Source organism: Hippopotamus amphibius, chromosome 13, assembly GCF_030028045.1.
Source record: "Hippopotamus amphibius kiboko isolate mHipAmp2 chromosome 13, mHipAmp2.hap2, whole genome shotgun sequence".
NCBI lineage: Eukaryota > Metazoa > Chordata > Mammalia > Artiodactyla > Hippopotamidae > Hippopotamus > Hippopotamus amphibius.
Genome location: NC_080198.1, coordinates 40,145,039 through 40,166,683, shown reverse-complemented (window position 1 = coordinate 40,166,683; position 21,645 = coordinate 40,145,039). Strand labels below are relative to the sequence as shown.

Below are 21,645 nucleotides of genomic sequence, written 5' to 3'. Positions count from 1 at the left end.
AATAAATTAGGAGTTTCAGATTAAAATGTACAAACTACTATATATGTATGACAAGGAACTATACTCAGTCTTATAATAACCTATAATGGAAGAGAACGTAAAAAAGGTATATATTTATATATGTATAACTAGAATCACTTTGCTGTACATCTGAAACTAACACATTATAAATCAAGTATATTTCAATAAAATTTTTCTAATGCAAAAAAAAAAGAAAGAATGAATTTGGACTACTGTCTCACAAAATTGACTCAAAATGGACCAAAGACCTAAATGAAACTGTAAAACTCTTAGATGAAATCATAGGGGTAAATCTTCATGACCATGAATTTATCAGTGTTTTCTTAGATATGATAACAAAAGCACAAGTAAAAGAAAAAAACAAACTGGACTTCATCAAAATTTAAAACTTTTGTGCTCCAAAGGACACCACCAAGAAACTAAACCCACATATGGGAGAAAATACTTGCAAATCATATATCTGATAATGGACATGTATCTAGACTATATAAAACTCTTACAACTTAATAATAAAAGACAACCCATTAAAAATGGCCAAAAGACCTGAAAAGACATTTTTCCAAAGAAGATATTAAAAGGGCCAATAAGCACATGAAAAGACGCTCAACGTCATTAGTCAGTACAGAAATGGAAATCAAAACCACAATGAGATACTACTTCATACTCTCTGGGATGGCTATCATAAAAAAGATAAGAAAAAGTATTGTTTAGAATGTGGAGAAATTGGAGTCCTTATACATTGCTGAGGGAAGATAAAATGGTACAGCTACTTTGGAAAACAGTCTGGCAACTACTCAAAAGGTTAAACATAGAGCTACTATTTGACACAACAATTCCACTCCTAGGTATATAACAAGAGAAATGTACACGTATGTCTACACAAAAACTTGTACTTAGTTCATAACAACACTATTCATAATAGCCAAAATGTGGAAACAATCCAAATGTCCATCAACTGATGAATGAATGAACAATTGTGGTGTACCCATCATTTAAATATTATTCCTCTATAAAAAGGAATGAAATACTGATACATGCTATGATATAGATTAACCTTGAAAACATGCTAAGTGAAAGAAGTCAGTCACAAAAGACCACATATTGTGTGATTTCATTTACATGAAATGTCCAGAATAGGCAAAGCTCTAGAGACAGAAAGAGCGGTGGTTGCCTGTGGCTGGGGGAGATAAAGTGAGGAAATGAGGAGCAACTGCTAATAAGTTCAAAGTTTTTTAGGGGGTAACCAAATGGCCCAATATTAGATTGTGGTGATGATTGCACCACACGATGAATATACTAAAAAGAGTTGAATAGTTGTGATAGAGACCATGTGGTCCACAAAGCTTAATATGTTTACTATTGAGCTCTTTACAGAAAAGTTTGCCTATCTCTCCCTTATAGTAAGTTTTAAATTGAAAAGTGTAAGTCCTCCAACTTTGTTGTTCTTTTTAAAAATTGTTTTGGCTATCCAGGGTCCTTTGCACTTCCATATAAATTTTAGGATCAGCTTGTCAATTTTTGCAGAAAAGCCTGATGGATTTTGATAGTGATTGTGTTAAATTTATAGATCAAATTGAGGAGATCATTTTAAAATTAATCTCAAATTGTCTCATATTTTACTAGTGAAAGCCTCATCAACTGTGTTCTACATCCTTTTTTTTTTTAATTTGTTTTTATTTTTATTGGGCTATAGGGGATGGCTTGGGAACTATCTCTGCAAGTTATGCCCCAGCAGGGAAGGGCCCGTTCTAATTTTCCTGGCAGAGCTTTTGGAGCTTTTTCTTTTTCTTGGAGCCACTGATCTTGCTGGCTTGCCTCTTCAGGACTACTGCTGAGGGGCTCCTCCTTGGAAGATAATTTTCTCTTTTTCTTGGGGACCTTCTTGTTTCCTGACTCTTCAGGGTCAATAACTTGTTCCTCTTTGGGAAAAGATTTCTTCCTCTTGGGAAGACTTCCACAGCCAGCTGTCTCTTCAAGGTCACTACTAACAAGCTCCTCCTTGGAAAAAGATTTCTTTTGGGGGGGGCTGGAGAAGAAGACAGATGGGTCTTCCATTCCATTCTCCTGAGGAGCCTCCTGGGGCTTTTGTTTTTTCTTCTTTTTGGGTTTTTCACATGTCTCCTCACACTCCTCTGAGGTACTACTGCTGTTTTCTGAAGATGCCAGGGCAATCGCAGCCAGCCTTTTCTTTTCCTTCTTCAAGCGTTTCTTCTAGTTTCTCCAGCTTCCTAGTAATCAAAACAGCCACTTCCTCTGCCTGAACCATTGCCTCCTTCATGACACCCAGATTCTTTCGTGGAATCTCTCCAGTCTCATAGAAGGACAACCACTCCACAACTTGTTCTCGAAGCTTCTCGCCCAAATACACTGGTGGGTACCTCAGAGAAGCAATCAATTCGTGAGGCAAAACTGCGTTTGTTTGCCAGGAATCAGGAGATGCGGCCTTTGTTCTTGGCAGCTGCTCGGCCAATGAAGGTAGAGTGGAAAATGAGTCCATATTTACCCCTTGTCTTCAGAGCTCTAGAAACTTGGTCCCTTTGCTGGGTCCAGGGAATTACTGAGACACCAGGGTTGGCCATCACTCTATGTCCTTTTGATAAGAACTGTACCATTCTTTGTACTCCCTTGCTTTCTGGCATAAATTATTTCAAGCTCATTTCATAATTTTTCTTGTCACAGCCAAGGAGTCCTGGTTCTTTCAGTGGAGAATTTAGAAATCAAAATTTTGGTTCTTGGTACATTGCTATTGAGGATATTACTGCTCCAAAGCCCTCTCAGTGCACAGAGCTAGAGTATACTTGAATATAAATAAATAGATAGATACATAAATAAATCCCCTATATACACACACATACACATTTATATCTATTTATTATTTATGGCAATGTCTATATGTATATATTTGTATATTATATGTATATATATCTATATTAACATTCATGAGTAGTTGACACTGAATCCTTTAGTTCTAATCCAATACCACAGAGTTCTTCCAGTTTTCTTCCTTTCCATATTTGTAACTCCCTTCTTTGACAATGAGAAACCTGGCTTACAACTTCCTTAATATACATATATGTTTATATATTTTATATAGATAGATATAGATGTGTCTATATCTATACACTATATACTATATTAGTCTATATAATGTATATTTATGTATGGTAGAATTGGACTTTCTACTGCCTCTGTGACTATCAGAGACAGCCTGTCTTCTTTTCTCATGTTCTAGTTGGAAACCCAAGAGGTCAAGGAACAGTCCCAAGATCATTCTGTTAGTAATGGACACAGGCCTTGCTGAAAACAGCCCTCCCCACCCCTGATGGGTTTGATTGTTTCCTGTGATTCCACAGCATGCATAGGCCTGACTCCCAATAGGAGGATGTCTTAGATTGGCTGCCCTTGAAACAGACTCTGAGCTTCAGACAGTTTGTTAGAGAACATGCTCAGTAGACACAACTGTAAGGGGTAAAGGAGGCAGAAGAGGGCAGAAGGAGAAGCTAACCAAGGTTGGAAGTGAGACCTCAGATCACCCTACAAGCAGATCTGGAGATGTGATCGCCCCCAAAATTGACTCAAATTGTGAGATGAGGAGCTGGCTTTTTTATCTCCACACCAGCCCACCATTGGCTATGGGCTGGCCCCTGGAACAGGGCATAGCCTACATGGCCTGTTCCCTGTAGCTGAGGGCAATTTCCAGTGATAAGTACAGCTGTGAACTGTCAACAATTAATACTTCCAGCAGCTGAGGGATGGGTGCATCATATCTGAAGAGGTGGTGGGATAGAGCCCCATAGAATCCATTAGAGAAAGAAGTCTAGCCTGCAGGAAGTAGTGTCAGACAAGTATCCAGCTTTGCACAGGAGATGGAGCTCAAGGAGCAGAATTAGAACAGGCAAAGGCAGCTGGCATTTTGGCTCTAGAAACAGGTCCTGGGAACAGCTTACTGGGCATGGAGAGACTACATGGTGTGAGGAGATTCTGAGCTAGACCTTTTACTTCTGGCCTGTGTGTTTAGGGGCTGAATGGTCCAAGTGAAAAAAATCAGAAGATCTGAGTTGCTTCCTTTCAGTTCATCAACTTCAAGTGGCAATCATGATTTAGTTATGTGTTGCTTTCTTCCTTGAGTATTGAACCTAAGACAGTTGATAAATTGACCTCATAAAAATACAAGCTCAAGGGGAATTCCCTGGTGGTCCAGTGGTTAAGACTTGGGCTTTCACTGCTGTGGACCCAGGTTCAATCCCTGGTTGGAGAACTAAGATCCCACAAGCTGTGCAGTGTGGCCAAAGGGAAATATATATATATATATAAAAGAATCATCAGAAAAGTTCTGATTTTTACAGTGCAGTATTTGTCTAAGACTGGTTATGATCCATGGATACTTCTAGCAGACACTTAATGACAACATAAAATTGTGTTAATGCTACCCTGTGGTCAGCTCAGCCCACAGGTAAGTCCTAAAAGGAGGTACTTTTCTGCTCTTGTCAGGAGACTTTGTCTTCTGGGCATGTGGCATTTGTGCCTATTCTCCCCATATCACATGTGGTTCACTTCCTTCTTGTGCTGAATCCACTTGTGTCTAATCCATTGACTATTCTCTCAACCCACTCTTTGCTTTAACTCTGTTCCATGGGAGAGCCTGGAGGACACTTCTTTTATCAAAGCAGTCAAGAATGCACTGGCAAGGGGCTTCCCTGGCGGTCCAGCGGTTAAGACTCTGCACTTCCAAAGCAGGGGACGTGGGTTTGATCCCTGGTCAGGGAACTAAGATCCCATATGTCACGCAGAATGGCAAAAAGAAAAAAAAAAGAATGCACTGGTGAGAGAGGCACCAGCATCAAGAAGAAAAAGCAGTGGTAACTGGTCTTCAGAGGCTGGAGCTAACCGTAGGAGATGCTCTTTGACAACCAGACTTCCTCATAAGATGCAAAAATAATAGAGGTCAGGTGGTATAGCACTTAACTCTAAGAAGCAAAGTGGGCACAATTATTTTAATTAAAGAAATGCAGAGAGCTCTAGAATTGGTTAATAGAAATGGGATAGAGTCATCATCTTACTTCATCTTCCCAAAAGCCCAGTGAGGCCATTTTACAGAGAAGCAAATCAAGGCTGGGAGGGACCAACATCTTTGTCCAAGTCCACAGAAAGAGGCAGAGCTGGACTCAACAGCAGGGCCTCCTGCCACCCAAGTCCAAGCATTAGCATCAGGCCACACTGCTTACGGAAGAAGTATGAGACACAGTTCCATCCCCTCCAGTAGATAACAGGTCTCTGGGAGACAGGACCAGCATGAACAGATTCAGAGGAGGAACAGAGATAATGTGTGTTGAAACTTGATTCTATGGTATTTTCATCAGAACTCAGAGGTTGGCACCTACCACATGGACCTACTGTATGAGGCAGGTGGATTGATCAGCACAAGGGGGTGCTGTGGTGCATCACCCAAATTCCCCTTCTGGACCCAAGGCACTTATCTCACCAGCTGCCTGTAGATTCTAATCACAGGACATTAGAGCTTCTGAAATTCCATACCATGCTCAATGCTTGGCCTCATCATAGCACCAGAGCTCCTTTAAGATTGTATGGTGGATCATACTCCTAACCTTGAACACTGTAAACTCATTTTCTCCTTTTACTTTCTCAGAGAATTGCAGATCAGCTACTTGCAAAAGTTCCTTTATCTTTGCCCTAGCATCTGCTTTCTTTCCCTTCAGGAAGTGCTCCTGCTCTTAGGCAGAAAACCTGGCTGCTATGTGTCTGAATTGTAACCCGGCGTCATGATAAATACATTTATAGCACGTGCTCTATTGAGAAAATATTAGCTTCCTCAAAAAATTAGACATAGAATTTCCAAATAATCCAGCAATTTCACTGGATACATAACCAACGGAATTGAAAACAAGAAATCAAACAGATACTTGTACACCAATGTTCATGGCAGCATTATTCACAATAGCCAAAAAGTGGAAACATTTATTTCATCCATGGATGGATGGATAAATAAACTAAATATGTTTGGGATATTATTCAATGTTAAAAAGGAATGAAGTTCTGATACATGCTGCAAATGGATGAAACTTGAACATATGCTAAGTGAAATTAGACACAAAAGGACAAATATTGTATGATTGCACTTATATGAGGTACCTTTAATAGACAAATTCATAGAGACAGAAAGTAGAATAGTGGTTTTACAATAGCCCAGACATGGAAACAACCTAAATGTGCATTGACAAATGAATGGATAAAGAAGATGTGGTATATATACACAATGGAATTTTAGTCATTAAAAAGAATGAAATAATGCCATTGCAGCAACATGGATGAGCCTAGAGATTATCATATTAAGCGAAGTAAATCAGAAAGAGAAAGATAAATACCATATGATATCACTTATAAGTGGAATCTAAAATACAACACACATGAACATATCTATGAAACAAAAACAGACTCACATATATAGAGAACAGACTTGTGGTTGCCAAGATCGGGTGGGGAGGGAAGGATTGGGAGTTTGGGATTAGCAGATGCAAACTATTATACATAGGGTGGATAAAAAACAAGGGCCTACTGTACAGCACAGAGAACTAATATTCAGTATCCTGTGATAAATCATAGTGGAGAAGAGTATGAAAAAGAATATATATATAACAGAGTCACTTTGCTGTACAGCAGAAATTAAACACAACATTGTAAGTCAACTATACTTCAATAAATTTTTTTTTACGTAGAATAGTGGTTACCAGGGCCTGGGGGAGAGGTGAGTGGGAAATTACTGTCTAATAGGTACACAGTTTCAGTTTGAGATTGATGAAAAAGTTCTGGAGATGGATAGTGGTGATGGTTGCACAACAATGTGAAGGTACTTAATGCCACTGAACTATACACCAATATACAGCACGCTATAAATGTATTTTCTTCATAACCTTGAAACTGCAAATTTAGTTCATTTAAAAGATAGAAAGTGTCAGCTATATAATTCGGTTGCTGACACCAATCTTTGTCATTAAATTAAATCAGATTTACTTATTGTCAGAAAACATCTGTTTGTTTGTTTGTTCCTTTATTTATTGGCTGCGTTGGGTCTACATTGGGCGTGGGCTTTCCCTAGTTGCAGTGAGCGGGGAGCTATTCTTTGTTGCAGGCCCAGCAGCTGTGGCTCGTGGGCTCCAGAGCACAGGCTCAGTAGTTGCGGTGCACAAGCTCAGTTGCTCCGCGGGCACTTGGGATCCTCCTGGACCAGGGATCAAACCATGTCCCCTGCATTGGCAGGCAGACTCTCAGCCACTGCGCCACCAGGGAAGTCCTAAGTTTATTTTTTACATCAAATGAATGTGTTGATGCTTATTTCAAGGAACATGACAGTAACCACTAAGAAATAAATAAATCTTATAAATCAGATTATTAAAATCTATCAAGTCTAGGGGCTTCCTTGGTGGCGCAGTGGTTAAGAATCCGCCTGCCAATGCAGGGGACATGGTTCGATCCCTGGTCCAGGAGGATCCCAAGTGCCCGCGGAGCAACTGAGCTTGTGCACCGCAACTACTGAGCCTGTGCTCTGGAGCCCACGAGCCACAACTACTGAGCCCACGTGCCACAACTACTGAAGCCCTCTTGCCTAAAGCCCGTGCTCAGCAACAAGAGAAGCCACCGCAATGAGAAGGCCATGTGCCACAAGGAAGAGTAGCCCCAACTCGCTGCATCTAGAGAGAATGCCCGTTCACAGCAACAAAGACCCAACACAGCCAAAATAAAATTTAAAAAATTAATATATTAAAAAACTATCAAATCTAGTTTAAAGTGATATAGATCTAATATAATTGTTATCTACCTCAATTATTTTATTAAAAACAAGATAATACATCAATATATTGTTTCTTACTAATTTCTAATAATGCAATGCAATGTATAGCTAAAATTATACATTACTGGGACTTCCCTGGTGGTGCAGTGGTTAAGACTCTGAACTCCCCATGCAGGGGGGCCAGGTTCGATCCCTGGCCAGGGAACTTGATCCCACATGCATGCTTCAACTAAGAGTTCACATACCACAACTAAGGAGCCCTGGAGCCACAACTAAGGAGCCTGCCTGCCACAACTAAGACCTGGCACAACAAAATAAATAGATAGATAGATAGATAGATAGATAGATGATAGATAATTTTTAAAAATTATACATTATGTATGAAGCAAGGAGTATGATAAATGCATGGTTTCCCTGGGTAAAGTGTACATATGTGGATATGGATGTGATTTAAATTCTGGTGTTTGAGTTTTTTTAAAAATAAAATTAAGTATAAAAACAAAATAACTCCATTATTTTCATTATAGAAAATCTTTTCCTATTTAATGAAAGAGAAAAGTATTTGCTGCTAAACACTAATTAAGCTAGCATGCAATTTCTTTCTTCCTATCTTTCCTTTTTTTTTTTTTTTTTGGTCAATAGGAGGTAGACAATATTTAACAATTTTTAGGGAGTTCCCTGGCTCTCCAGTGGTTAGGACTCAGTGCTTTCACTGCTGTGGCTGGAGTTCAATCCCTGGTTGGGGAAATAAGATATTGTAAGCTGCATGACATGGCCAGAAAAAAACCCAATTTTTAAAACAATAAGGATTTACCATAATAACAAATATTTCATGATATGATTTGATTAAAATGATTTTAAGTACCTAATCAAGTAAGGCACAACAAATCTAAATTAAATCACATAAAATTTCTATCTGGGAGTTTTCACCAATGTATCTGGAAAGATTTAGTAGTCCCATTAAAACATTCCAGGTATGTTTAAAAGAATCACTGTCAATAGTCCATACTTTTTCTTTCCAAGAATGATCATTTAAAGATGTGCTTACATTATAAACATATAGAAAGATGTTTCTGGCATTCAGGACAGAATTTCTTATCATGATTTTTTTTAATTGAAGTATAGTTGATTTATAATATTGTACTAATTTCAGGTATACAACACAGTGATTCAGTTTTACATATATATATACCTCTTCAGATTCTTTTCCCTTACAGGTTATTACAAAATACTGAGTAGAGTTCTATGTGCTATACAGTAGGTCCTTGTTGGTTATCTGTTTTATACACAGTAGTGTGTATGTGTCAATCCCAATCTCCCATTTTATCCCTCCCCCACCCCCCTTTCCCCTTTGGTAACCATAAGTTTGTTTTCTATGTCTGTGAGTCTCTTTCTGTTTTGTAAGTTCATTTGTATCTTTTCTTTTTTCTTTTTTTTTTGAGGGGGGTGCGGTCCGGGGGATTGAACCCTCTCCTCCTGCATTGGAAATGCGGAGTCTTAACCACTGGACTGCCAGGGAAGTCCCTGTATCATACTTTAGATTTCACATATAAGTGATATATTTGTCTTTCTCTTTCTGACTTACTTCACTTAGGATGATAATCTGTAGGTCTGTCCATGTTTCTGCAAATGGCATTATTTCCTCCTTTTTTATGGCCGATACTCATGCTTTTTTTTTTTCTGCTCTCAAGAGATTATCTAACAAGAGCTAGGCATTCTTGGGCAGTAATCAAGGGATAGAAGAGGCAAAATTATTGAATAAAAATTGTCAGTACTCCCACTGCTTCACTCTATCATTTATCTGAATTCAGAACTTGTGGCAGAGTGCCCTGGTCTTAATTTAACTTTACTTTTAACAGAAATGAGCCCAAGATGGGGAGAGACAGGAAACCCTCTCCAAAAGTAGAGAAGGGTCAGGTGTATGCCTTTTTCTTATGAAGGGACAGAGGGCTATTGGTGATCTAGGCCTAGACTCGGGCCAACCAATGTTAGAAAATTTATGGACAATGAGGACCTGGAAACACGTATCAAAGCCCAAGGAATGCCTTCTCATGCTCCCAGGGGAATCAGATTCTGGCATGAAGACCACACATCTTGGTCACAGTGGAGCTGGTGAAGTGATATTGCCCCTTTACTCTACCAAATCCAGAAGGAATTAGAGGCAAGTCCCTTAGTCGACCAGAAAAGGGAGGGACTATGACTTTTTAATGAGTAATTAATAATAATAATAGCTTTTCTTTTTAATTTGTACATGGTTTTCATGAATAAAATATATACTATTGCTTTTATTATTTATGCCTAGTGCTCACACACACTGGTTTTCATGTTTACTTGACATTATAATTGACAAGAGAGATCTTTTAATTCTTCTAATAGTTTGCCAAATTTTGATTTTGTCTTTAAAACTTTTTTGTTTGAAGAACTGTAATCATTTTGTGCTTTTGTTTAAGTTCCTGTATTGAGACCACCCCAGAACACTTTTTAAAGGCTCAATCTACCTAAACTCTTACACTTGGGAAATGGCTCAAGAGATGCTAATTTATCAACATAATGAAATACCATACAGTCAACAGAAATGGCAATATTGAAGGCAAACAAGGTGGATGTGTACAATAGCATCTTTTTAAAAAATTTTATTGGAGTATAATTGATTTACAATGTTGTATTAGTTTTAGGTGTATGGCACAGTAATTCAGTTATACATATACATATATTCATTCTTTTTCAGATTCTTTTCCCATATAAGTTATTACAAAATATTGAGTAGAGTTCCCTGTGCTATACTGTGGGTCTTTATTGGTTATCTATTTTATATGTAGTAGTGTGTGTATGTTAACCCCAAGCTTACAAGAGCATCTTAAATGCAGAAACTAGAACATTGATTTCAATGAGTCAGATTATATGTTGGTTCAGAGCTGAATTGGAGAAATTTAACATAGTAATGGGAGAGAGACATGGATGGACCTAGAGTCTGTCACACAGAATGAAGTAAGTCAGAAAGAGAAAAACAAATATTGTATATTGACACATATATGTGGAATCTAGAAAAATGGTACAGATGAAACTATTTGCAAAGCAGAAATAAGAGACACAGATGTAGAGAACAAACGTATGGACACCAAGTGCAGAAATGAGAGTGGGATGAATTGGGAGATTGGGATTGACATATATTCACTAATATGTATAAAATAGGTAACTAATGAGAAACTGTTGTGTATCACAGGGAACTCTACATCAATTCGCTGTACAGTAGAAATTAACACAGCACTGTAAAACAACTATACCCCAGTTTAAAAAAATGAATAAACAAACAAACAAAAAAACATATTAAGTGGGAGACATGAGGAATTTAAATCATTTTCTTAATGTGGTTAAAATATGTGTTTACAATAAAAATATGTGTGTATGTTGAGAGCAGTGATCATTGTTAATGAGTAAACAAAAGTGTTCCTTGCAAATTAATTAGTAAATAAAAGGACTTTCAAAGGGCAATGAACTTAAGTTATAAAAGGGAGAGTTGGTTATAGAAAAACTGTTTGCAAAGGGCTTCCAAAGAGACCCTAAAACATCTCTCCAGGGGGTAAATTCAAGAAAGGCCAAAGTAATAGGCTTCCAGGGTAATGAACAAATCTGCAGAATGAAGGTCCAAGGACCTGCTGCTATTGATAAGCTTGAATATTTTGACATCCCCTCTCAAAGTGAGAAAACCAGCCAAGGCAAAGGGAAATGTAGTGTGTATAAACTGAATAATCACATATCAAATGTGTGTAAAGCTCTACCTCTGTGTTTCAGCATTTGCCCCGGATGTTCCTTGCTCTTTAACTTATTCATCCCACTTGGATTCTGGCACCTCACTGGGGTATGCTGGCCAGTGAAGCTGACCTCAAGCTCCACTGCCTGAGAGTCTTCCTCAGCCACAGTTACTCTACAGCTCAGTTGCCATGTTGGTTCTGATGTCATGTTGAATGTAGCACCACGTTGGAGAGAGTACCACTGTGCGGTAGGGCCCTTCGGATGCAGCACTATGTTGGTGGTGACAGCGTGTTAGAGGAATTCCATGTTAGATAGAGTACCACGTTGGCACAGTGCCATGTTGGATGTAGCACCATGTTAGCAGTGGCACCAAGTAGAAGGGGGCATGTTGGTGGGCCATCTGTGATTACCGAGTGCTACACCGACTCCCTAAATGGCTGCTCCAGGGAATCCAGGACAAGCTGTCTACTCTAGGATTTCTCATCCCACCCCAAAACTGTGGGTCCTTAATACACATATTGTCCTCAGAAGTTCAACCCTGAGAGAAGTGTGGAAATAGAGCCCCATCTCTGACTTCTTCCTCTCTTCCAAAAAATCATAAGAAAGTACCCATCATTCCACCATATATGGATAACTATTGATGATATTTTCATAATAATATTTTTATTTGTGTGTACTTTTGAGTGAAATGGTACACATACATAATGTTTTATAATATTTTTATTTAGTAGTATATTTGTCAATTTTATTGTGTGTGATTTTATTTTAATTTTTATTGAAATATAATTGATTTATGTGTTAGTTTCAGCTGTACAGCAAAGTGATTCAGACATATATGTGTATATATACATTCTTTTTTTAGTTTCTTTTTCAGTATAGCTTATTACAAGATATTGAGTATAGTTCCCTGTGCTATACAGTAAGTCCTTGTTATTTATCTGTTTTACATATACTAGTGTGTATAGTGTGTATATTTTAATCCCAAACTCCAAATTTATCCCTCCCTCACCTTTTCCCTTTGGTAACCATAAGTTTGTTTTCTATGTCTGTGAGTCTGTTTCTGTCTTGTAAATTATCTTTATTTTTAATGGCTGCATATGCTTCCATAGTATAAACATACAACTCATTTAATCAACCCCCTCTTCATTTTGGGTGCGAGCAATTGTTCACTCATATAAACAGTGGTGTATATCCTTGCAGAGAAATCTCTGTTCATCACCACAGTGTTTTCATTAGTAAATTTCCTAGAATTAGAATTTCTGGGTCAAGGGATAAACTAAGTGATGCATGCTCACTGTAAAAATTTAAACAACATAGAAGTTTATATTGCTAACAGGTGTATACCCTTCCAGCCTTTTTTCTCTGCATGTTCACACACATGTGCACACACACAGACACACAATTATAAAAGGTAAAATGGTATCACACTATGCATACTGTTCCACAGCTTGCTTTTTTATAAAAACTACAACAGAGCATGAATATCCTCCTAGTCTATAAGTTTACCTCATTTTAACTTGCAAAGTATTCCAGAATAAAGGTATATTTTGTAAGCCATTCCCCTGTGGACAGACATTTAAGTTGCTTACAGTTTTTCCCTCTTATAACTTGTGTGGCAGTAAATATTCTTATTTGTATAACTTTGCACACTTGTGTGAGTAATTCTATAGGATAAATTTCTAGAAGTGGATTTCTGGGTCAAAGGGTGTTAGGAATGTGCTGAAGTTCAGTCTCAGCCTTGGTATTCTACCAAAATTTGATAATTTGAGTATGGTTTTAGCCAAATAGCAAAATGCCTACCTTGTGATCACTATTGACTTCCCTGACCTTATCATCAGTTATCACATGGTAGCCTGGACATTAACAAGTCCATCTACTCAACCAAACTCCTGCTTCGCTTATTGACACTGGTAGGCAGAATAATGCCTCTCCCCCAAAGATGTCCATTTCTAATATCTGAAATCTGTGAATATGTTAAGTTATATGGCAAAGGGGGATCAAAGGTGCAGACAGAATCAAGTGTACTAATCAGCTGATTTTAAAATCGATTATCCTGGATTATCCAGATGGGGACAATGTAATCAAAAAGGTCCTTAAAAGTGAAAGAAGGAAGCTGAAAAGGAAGGTCAGAGGGAGACAGACTATGAAAGAAAAGTCAGAGAGAGGGCTTTGAAGATGGAGGAAAGGGGCCATGAGACAAGGAATGTAGGCAGCTTCTAGAAACTGGAAAAGGCAAGGAAATGGATCCTTTCATATTGTCACCTTGATTTTAGCCCCATGTCAGACTTCAAACTATAAAATAATAAATTTGTACTGTTTCAAGCTACTAAATTTATGGTAATTTGTTACAGCAGCAATAGAAAACTAATACAGTGATCAAGAGATTTCTGGTCTAACAGAGAGAATCTGGTTAAGTATTTACGGGATGGAAAATCAACGAAGAAAATGTTTGATGAGTGTCCTTGACAATGGAACACATGTGGTAAAGCTCATGAGTGGTTTTGGGATCACAGGCATACAGTGTTTTGTCAGATGTTTCTTCAGACAGTCCCTTTAGCGCAGCAGGATGTGTTGGTCAAAGGCAGAGAATGGGCTGCTTTCATCATTTTTCTTCAGGCAAAGACATTACTTGACCAGTCAGAGATTTGGGAACTACCTTGTCATACATATACAAGTTGCTCAAACAAGATGAAATGGCAGCCATTAGGTGTTTAAGTACAATGATAAGAAGTTTTATCGCTATTTTTCAATAATAATACCAGCATAGTAGGACTTATACTAACAACCAGTGGTTGCTTACAACAAAAATAGTTTTCAGGAACCTGATAAAGAGAACTGAAACCAATTTAATTTCCTCTCTCTGCGTTAAAAAAAATACTGGGACCAGGCATACTTTCCTGTCCTTATACGCTGAGAACAAGCAAAATAGCTTAGCTGTTTGCTTCAACAAATAGTTGATCTTAGAAGACTATGAACTAACAAAAAGTTTTGGTGTTCTCTTTAATACTGTAAGTTTATTAAATTTAACTTAACTTTAATAGGTTTTCAGGGCATCTTTTGGAAAGTCTTTACTCAGTAGAGGTAACCTTGAGAATGCTAGTATACCGTCTATGAACCCTGCTCTAAAGATTCTCCTATATTCTCACTTCAGGGAAGATGCTGAAGTTGGTGTGCATGCAAAGAAAGCTGAGTATCACGTGGATATTCATAGGCAGTTTTGTTTCCTTAAACACAAGTCACCTTGCTTCACAGCAACAGTTCTAGGTTCAAGGTCAAAGGAATCTATTTATTAGAAATAAAAATATATAAGTGAAAGTAGCAATGTTACATCTGATAGTAAGTGTTTTCTTCAAGTGAAGCAAAACTCTTTAGTTTGTGTGTTTGCTTCAATGAAATTATATCATCAATCTAGCCTCAGTTCACTATTAGAGAGGAAGGAAACTTTAATAACTGGATGACAACATCACTGTCAGCTGAACACTTTACTGAAGAATGTATGAAAATAAATCTGGCTCCTCCACTCACCTTTGCTGAAAATGAATGACTGTTTAGTATCTCAGAAGTACACATAGCAATTGAACAGCCCATGGTACTTGGAAATTACGGTGCCCGTAAGTATTAAAATGTAAACCTTGAAAATTTTGGCTACTAAAATAAAATAATTATAATTATTTATAAAAATAAATGATAACTACTATATAATAATAATTTTAAAATAAAATGATTCAAATTAAAATTTGCATTTGAACAAAATATTTTTATGGTACACCTCTGTTACACATGATTAAAATTGTTAAGAGTATTGCCAAATTTTTATCCAAAGATTTTGTACTAATGTATAAAAGTGTGTACCAATATACATTTTTAAGGCTCTGTAGATACACTACCTAATTGTCCTCCAGAAAACATGAGCCAATTGATTCTCCAACATTGAAGAAGAATGTCCATTTATCTGTTGCTAAAGGACAATTTTTCAAAGAAGTTATAATCGTGAGCAGGAATAAATAATGGATGTTATGAAAGGCTTTAGACATTGCAAAGTCTTCATAGACATTAACTTGCCTGGTCCTTTTAGCATCCATGTAGTGGGGAGGTCGGTAACAGCTGCTGCCCCCATTTTACAGATGCAGAGATTGAGCCTCAGAGAAGTGGCACCTAAGGTCACAGACTCTGAGTGGTAGCATCTGGACCTGTATGGGGTTCTCAGCTCCTATGTTCCTTTTTCATGTATCTGACCACATATGTGACCACATTCTCTATGCTCTCAGCCTCTTTGGGAGCCTTCCATTTCCTCCTTAAGCCCCTCTCACCTTCTGTGAGAGAAGGCCAGGCACAGCCTTATAGCAGAGACAGTTCCTTCCACTCTGCCATCTCTGCCCTTGCCATCATTCCCAAATTTAAGAGCAATACTTGTCCACTTCGCACACTCAACTCCAGCCTTCTAATGCTTTTTACAGCTTTTCTGAACAGAGCAGATTCTCCTCCAAGGTATGTGTAATAGAAAAATCCCACGTGTTTCATAAAAGCCATTTAGTTATCAAATCACACAATCATGGCTGGCCCTTGAGGTAAGCCCCTTCTCGGAATGCAATACTCCCTCTTTTTTCTTCTATCAGCATTTCTGATACGTTTCTGCAAATAGGCCACCTCTCGCTTTATTGTTGGAAAGCTGAGCTGGTAGAAATGTCTTTCATCTGCTCATACAAAAATATCTTTCTAAATTAAATGTTATTTTTGTTAATAAAAGCAATTTATATTTAATAGAGAAAATATTTAAAATTTCAAGGGAAAATCACTTCCACTTTCATCCAGAAAAAATGTCCACTTTTGACATTTTAGTCTTTTTTTATTCATATATGTGTGAATATCTCTGTATATGATGTAATTTTCAACTGATATGTTAAATAATTTTCCCACAACTGCTTTTATAGAATCACAGAATTTAGATTTAGAAGAAAACTCAGGGCCTTCAAGATCTTTCTTCCTGGTTTGAGAACTTTGATTGGGTCTGCCTAGACACTATTTGTATCCTGCAGGGACTGGAAGCCCAGTTTGTACCAAGACCATCTTTTCCAGGGTTGGAAAACTCATTCCTTTTTTGTCTCCTGAAATGACAGAAAATATGCCTCTTTTGGATTTCTCTTCTCAGACTGAATATCCCAAGTTTCCATGATTATTTCTGGCTTGACAGAATTTTCAGAGCCTCTTGTGATGCCAGTCCCCCTTCCCAGGGGAGTCTATTCACTTATAACACTGCCTCCGGTCCCTGATATGAAGTTCCAAGTGCAGCCTGGCAGATATGGTGTGCAGTGGGGCTGCTCCTTCCCTGACCCCAGACACTTGACCTCCAGTAACACTGCCTGGGGTGGCACTATATTTTTAGTGGCTCTTTTACTGTCAGCTTTTGGGTTGGTCTTAAAAAGCTGTCAGTCAGGATTAACTGGAGAAAGATAATGCCAGTCTGAATGCTGCCTTTTCAAATCCAAAAATCTATTTTGGGGAATAGAAAGGGAGCCTAACATTGGTTGGTGTACGTGTGCATGTGCGTGTTTGTGTATGTGTGTTTGTTCACCATTTATCAGGTGTAATGCTGAGAACAGTCATATCTTTATTATTATTATAATTATTGTTACTGTCATAGCAGTTTCAGTTGGCTGAGGTCCTACTGTGCACTAGACATACATTAATTTCTTCATTTCACAGACCCCCAGGATTATTAATTGTTGTTTTACACCTGAGGAAAGAACAGCAGGGAAATTGCACAACTTGTTCAAGGTCCCACACCAGTAAGATGTTTATGTCCATGCTCTACCCCTGTATTGTACTGCCTCAGAAAAGGGCAACCCACAATGGGGTATCACCTCACACCGGTCAGAATGGCCATCATCAAAAAAATCTAGAAACAATAAATGCTGGAGAAGGTGCAGAGAAAAGGGAACCCTCCTACACTGTTGGTGGGAATGTAAAGTGGTACAGTCACTATGGGAAACAGTATGGAGGTTCCTTAAAAAAACTAAAAATGGAACTACCATATGACCCAGCAATCCCACTCCTGGGCATATACCCAGAGAAAGCCATAATCCAAAAAGAAACATGTACCATAATGTTCACTGCAGCACTATTTACAATCCAGGACACGGAAACAACCTAAATGCCCATCAACAGATGAATGGATAAAGAAGATGTGGCATATATATACAACGGAATATTACTCAGCCATAAAAAGGAATGAAATGGAGCTATATGTAATGAGGTGGATAGGCCTAGAGTCTGTCATACAGAGTGAAGCCAGAAAGAGAAAAACAAATACTGTATGCTAACTCACATATATGGAATCTAAAAAAATGGTACTGATGAACCTAGTGACAGGGCAAGAATAAAGATGCAGATGTAGAGAACGGACTTGAGGACATGGTGGGGGAGCAAAGGGGAAGCTGGGATGAAGTGAGAGAGTAGCATTGACATGTATAATCACTACCAAATGTAAAACAGATAGCTAGTGGGAAGCTGCTGCATAACACAGGGAGATCAACTCAATGATGGGTGATGACTTAGAGGGCTGGGATAGGGAGGGTGGGAGGGAGTCATGGGAAGGAGGGATATGCGGATATATGTATAAATACAGCTGATTCACTTAGTTGTACAGCAAAAACTGGCACAACAGGGTAAAGCAATTATATTCCAATAAAGAGCTTTAAAAAAAAAGAAAGAAAGAAAAGAGCAACCACTGATCAACAGTTAAGTTCACAGTGAGACTCACAGGAATTCCCTGGTGGTCCAGTGGCTTGGACTCTGCACTTTCACTGCCAAGATCCTGCAAGCTGCATGGCGGGGCCAAAAAAAAAAAACAAAACACCACAGAATGAGACTTCCTAGGCCCAGCTGGTGGTGGGGCAAGTGGACTGGTATCAGAGGAAACAGCAAGAGAGGTGTCTGAGCCCTTGAGATTAAAGAGTGAAGACAGGGAAGACTATCCAGAGTTCTTTGTCCTACCTGGAAACTCAGAAATTTAAGAAACTTTGGGTGCTATATTGGTTCAACTTTATCCTTTTCATTATACTTTTATAATATATATTAAAAATTATATAACATTAAAACAATTTTAAATATGTATATTATCTCATTGACAATCCCATTAGCTTAATACAACAATTTTTTCCCCTTTGGTTCCATTCGTGTATATGTGCATTTGTATTTATACTGGGAAGTCCCAGGAAATAGTGAAGAACATGTCTCAGAGTTGCCCAACCCAAGGGAGAGGAGGTTGGGGTACTCACCAACCAACTTACTGGTTCAGAGTTGCTCCTAAACGTGTCAACTCCCTGGCATTTGGGCCCACTGCAGCAGTTCAGTACCTATGGTTGAGAAAGTCTTTATATAGAAAGTTGCAGATGCTTCCAGTAGGAAGCCATTAGCAGGAATGGCACAAGGGACTACAGTCAAGGCATGGCAGCGTCTGCTACAGAAGGTGACATTTACACAGAGGCTTAAAGGAAGTGAGGGCATAAGCCATGTGGGCAACTCGGGGAAGAATATTTTAGGCTGAGGGAACAGCCATTGCAAATGTCCTGAGGCAGGAGCTGCCTGGCATGTTTGAGGAACAGTAAGGAGGCCCACATGGCCAGAGCAGTGTATGCAAGTAAAGTCACAGGAGGCAAGATCCCGTAGGGCATTGTGAGCTGTTTTAAGGAGTTGAGTTTCACAGTGAGAGAAATAGGAGCCATTAAAAGTTTGAGAAGAGGTGTGATGGGATCTAACATATTTCAAAAGGATTGTAACCAGGCTGCTTTTCTGGAAATAGATTATGAGAGAGTAAGGGAGGAAGCAAGGACACAGTGCAGAAGTTGTTGCAATATCCAAGCAAGAGATGTTAGTGGCTTAGACCAGGGTAGGGGCAGTAGAAAGGGTGATAAATGATCGGATTTTTAGTAGAGTACAAAGGTTAAAGTCCACTGAATTTCTTGACAGATTCAATGTGGGATGTAAGAGGAGTGAAATACAAAACTAAGGATTTTTAGCCTAAGCAATAGGGCTGAGATAAAGAAGGCTGTGCGTGGAGCATGTTTTGGGGTGGCAATCGAGCATTTAGTTTTAAACATGATGATCTGTAGATATCTTAATAGACACTCAAGTGGAGATGCCAAGTTAGCAGTTGACTATACAGGCATATCTTGTTTAATTATACTTTGCTTTTTGCACTTTGCAGATACTGCGCTTTTTACAAATTAAAGATTTGTGGCAACCCTGCACTGAGCAAATCTATCGGCATAATTTTTCCAACAGCATTTGCTCACCTTGCATCTCTGTGTCACATTTTGGTGATTCTCACAATATTTTAAAAATTTTCAGTATTACTATTATATTTGTTATGGTGATCTGTGATCAGTGATCTTTGATGTTACTATTGCAAAAAGATTACAACTCACTGAAGGCTCAGATGATGGTTTGCATTTTTTTAGTAATAAAGTATTTTTAATTAAGGTATGTACATTTTTTAGACATAATGCTATTATACACTTACTAGACTACAGTGTAAACATACCTTTTATATGCACTGGGAAACTAAAAAATTCATATGACTCACTTTATTGATATATTCACTTTATTGCAGTGGTCTGGAACCAAACTTGCAGTATCTCCAAAGTATGCCTGTACAGTTTTGGAGATCACCAGAGCAGCCTAAGCTAGATATATAATATTGAGAGTTGCCACATGGATGATGTTTAAAGCCACAAGACTGGCTGAGATCACCAAGAGAGTGATCTCCCTATTATTTCCTCTGCATCTGTAATTAGATGTTTCCTGGATCTTCTCATTTTGTCCACCATAACTCTTATTCACACTTTCAATTTTATTTCTCTTCCTCCCTCTATGCTACAAATGCCAGCAATTTCTTCAGATCCAACATCCAGGTCATTAATTCTCCCTGTCACTGTTTCTAATCTGTCATTTTAACTTCTAGAACTACATTTTCTTCATTCCTAGAAATTCTTTTTTTAAAAATATGCACTGTAGGGACTTCCCTGGTGGTGCAGTGGTTAAGACTCTGCATTCCCATGCAGGGGGCCAGGATTCAATCCCTGGTCAGGGAACTAGATCCTACCTGCCACAACAAAGACCTGGCGCAACCAAATAAAAAAAATATGTATTCTATTTTGATAGCCTTTATCATATTTTTGACTCCTACTTTGTCTTTATTTTTTTGTTTGTTTTATTTATTTTTTGGCTGCATCAGGTCTTAATCGCGGCATGCAGGACCTTTGTTGAGGCATGTGGGATCTTTCGTTGTGGCACCTTTCGTTGTGGCACACAGGCTTCTCTCTAGTTGTGGCAGTGCAGGCTTCTCTTCACTAGTTGTGGCACACAGGCTCCAGGGCACATGTGCTCTGTAGTTGTGGTACATGGGTTCCAGAGTGCATGGTCTCTGTAGTTTGGAGCATGCAGGCTCTCTAGTTGAGGCGCAGGAGCTCAGTAGTTGTGGTGCACAGGCTTAGCTGCCCCATAGCATATGGGATCTTAGTTCCCTGACCCTGCGTCCCCTGCATTAAAAGGCGGGTTCTTTACCACTGCACCACCAGTGGCACCAAAGTACTTACTTTGTCTCTAAAACATACATATATATTGTAAAATCTTTATCCAATAATTTGTTATCTGAAGTTCTTATAACTCTGATTCTGTTTTCACTGTGCCTCCATCATGATATGTTGTTTCCATGTTTCCATGTATGCCACATGTGCCTACATGTGCATGTGTGTGCATGCATGTATGTGTGTGTTTAATCTTTGGAGCTCGTGTTTACTAGGGCTTTGTGGGAATGCTATGCAGCTGGATAAAGGGTCTGAACAATAGATTTTTAAAAATAAATTTATTTATTGGCTGCGTTGCTGTGTGCAGTCTTTCTCTAGTTACGGCGAGCGGGGGGCTACTCTTCATTGAAGTGCACAGGCTTCTCTTGTTGTGGAGCACAGGCTCTAGGCACACAGGCTTCAGTAGTTGCAGCACACAGCTCAATAGCTGTGACTCACGGGCTCTAGAGTGCAGCCTCAATAGTTGTGTGCATGGGC

The 21,645-nt window shown here is 38.6% G+C and overlaps 1 pseudogene; it reads right to left on the bottom strand.

Annotated features, from left to right (window-relative positions):
- Window positions 1–1,769: 1,769 nt before the first annotated feature.
- LOC130834675 (nucleolar protein 56-like) lies at window positions 1,770–2,299 on the bottom strand (annotated as a pseudogene).
- Window positions 2,300–21,645: the final 19,346 nt, after the last annotated feature.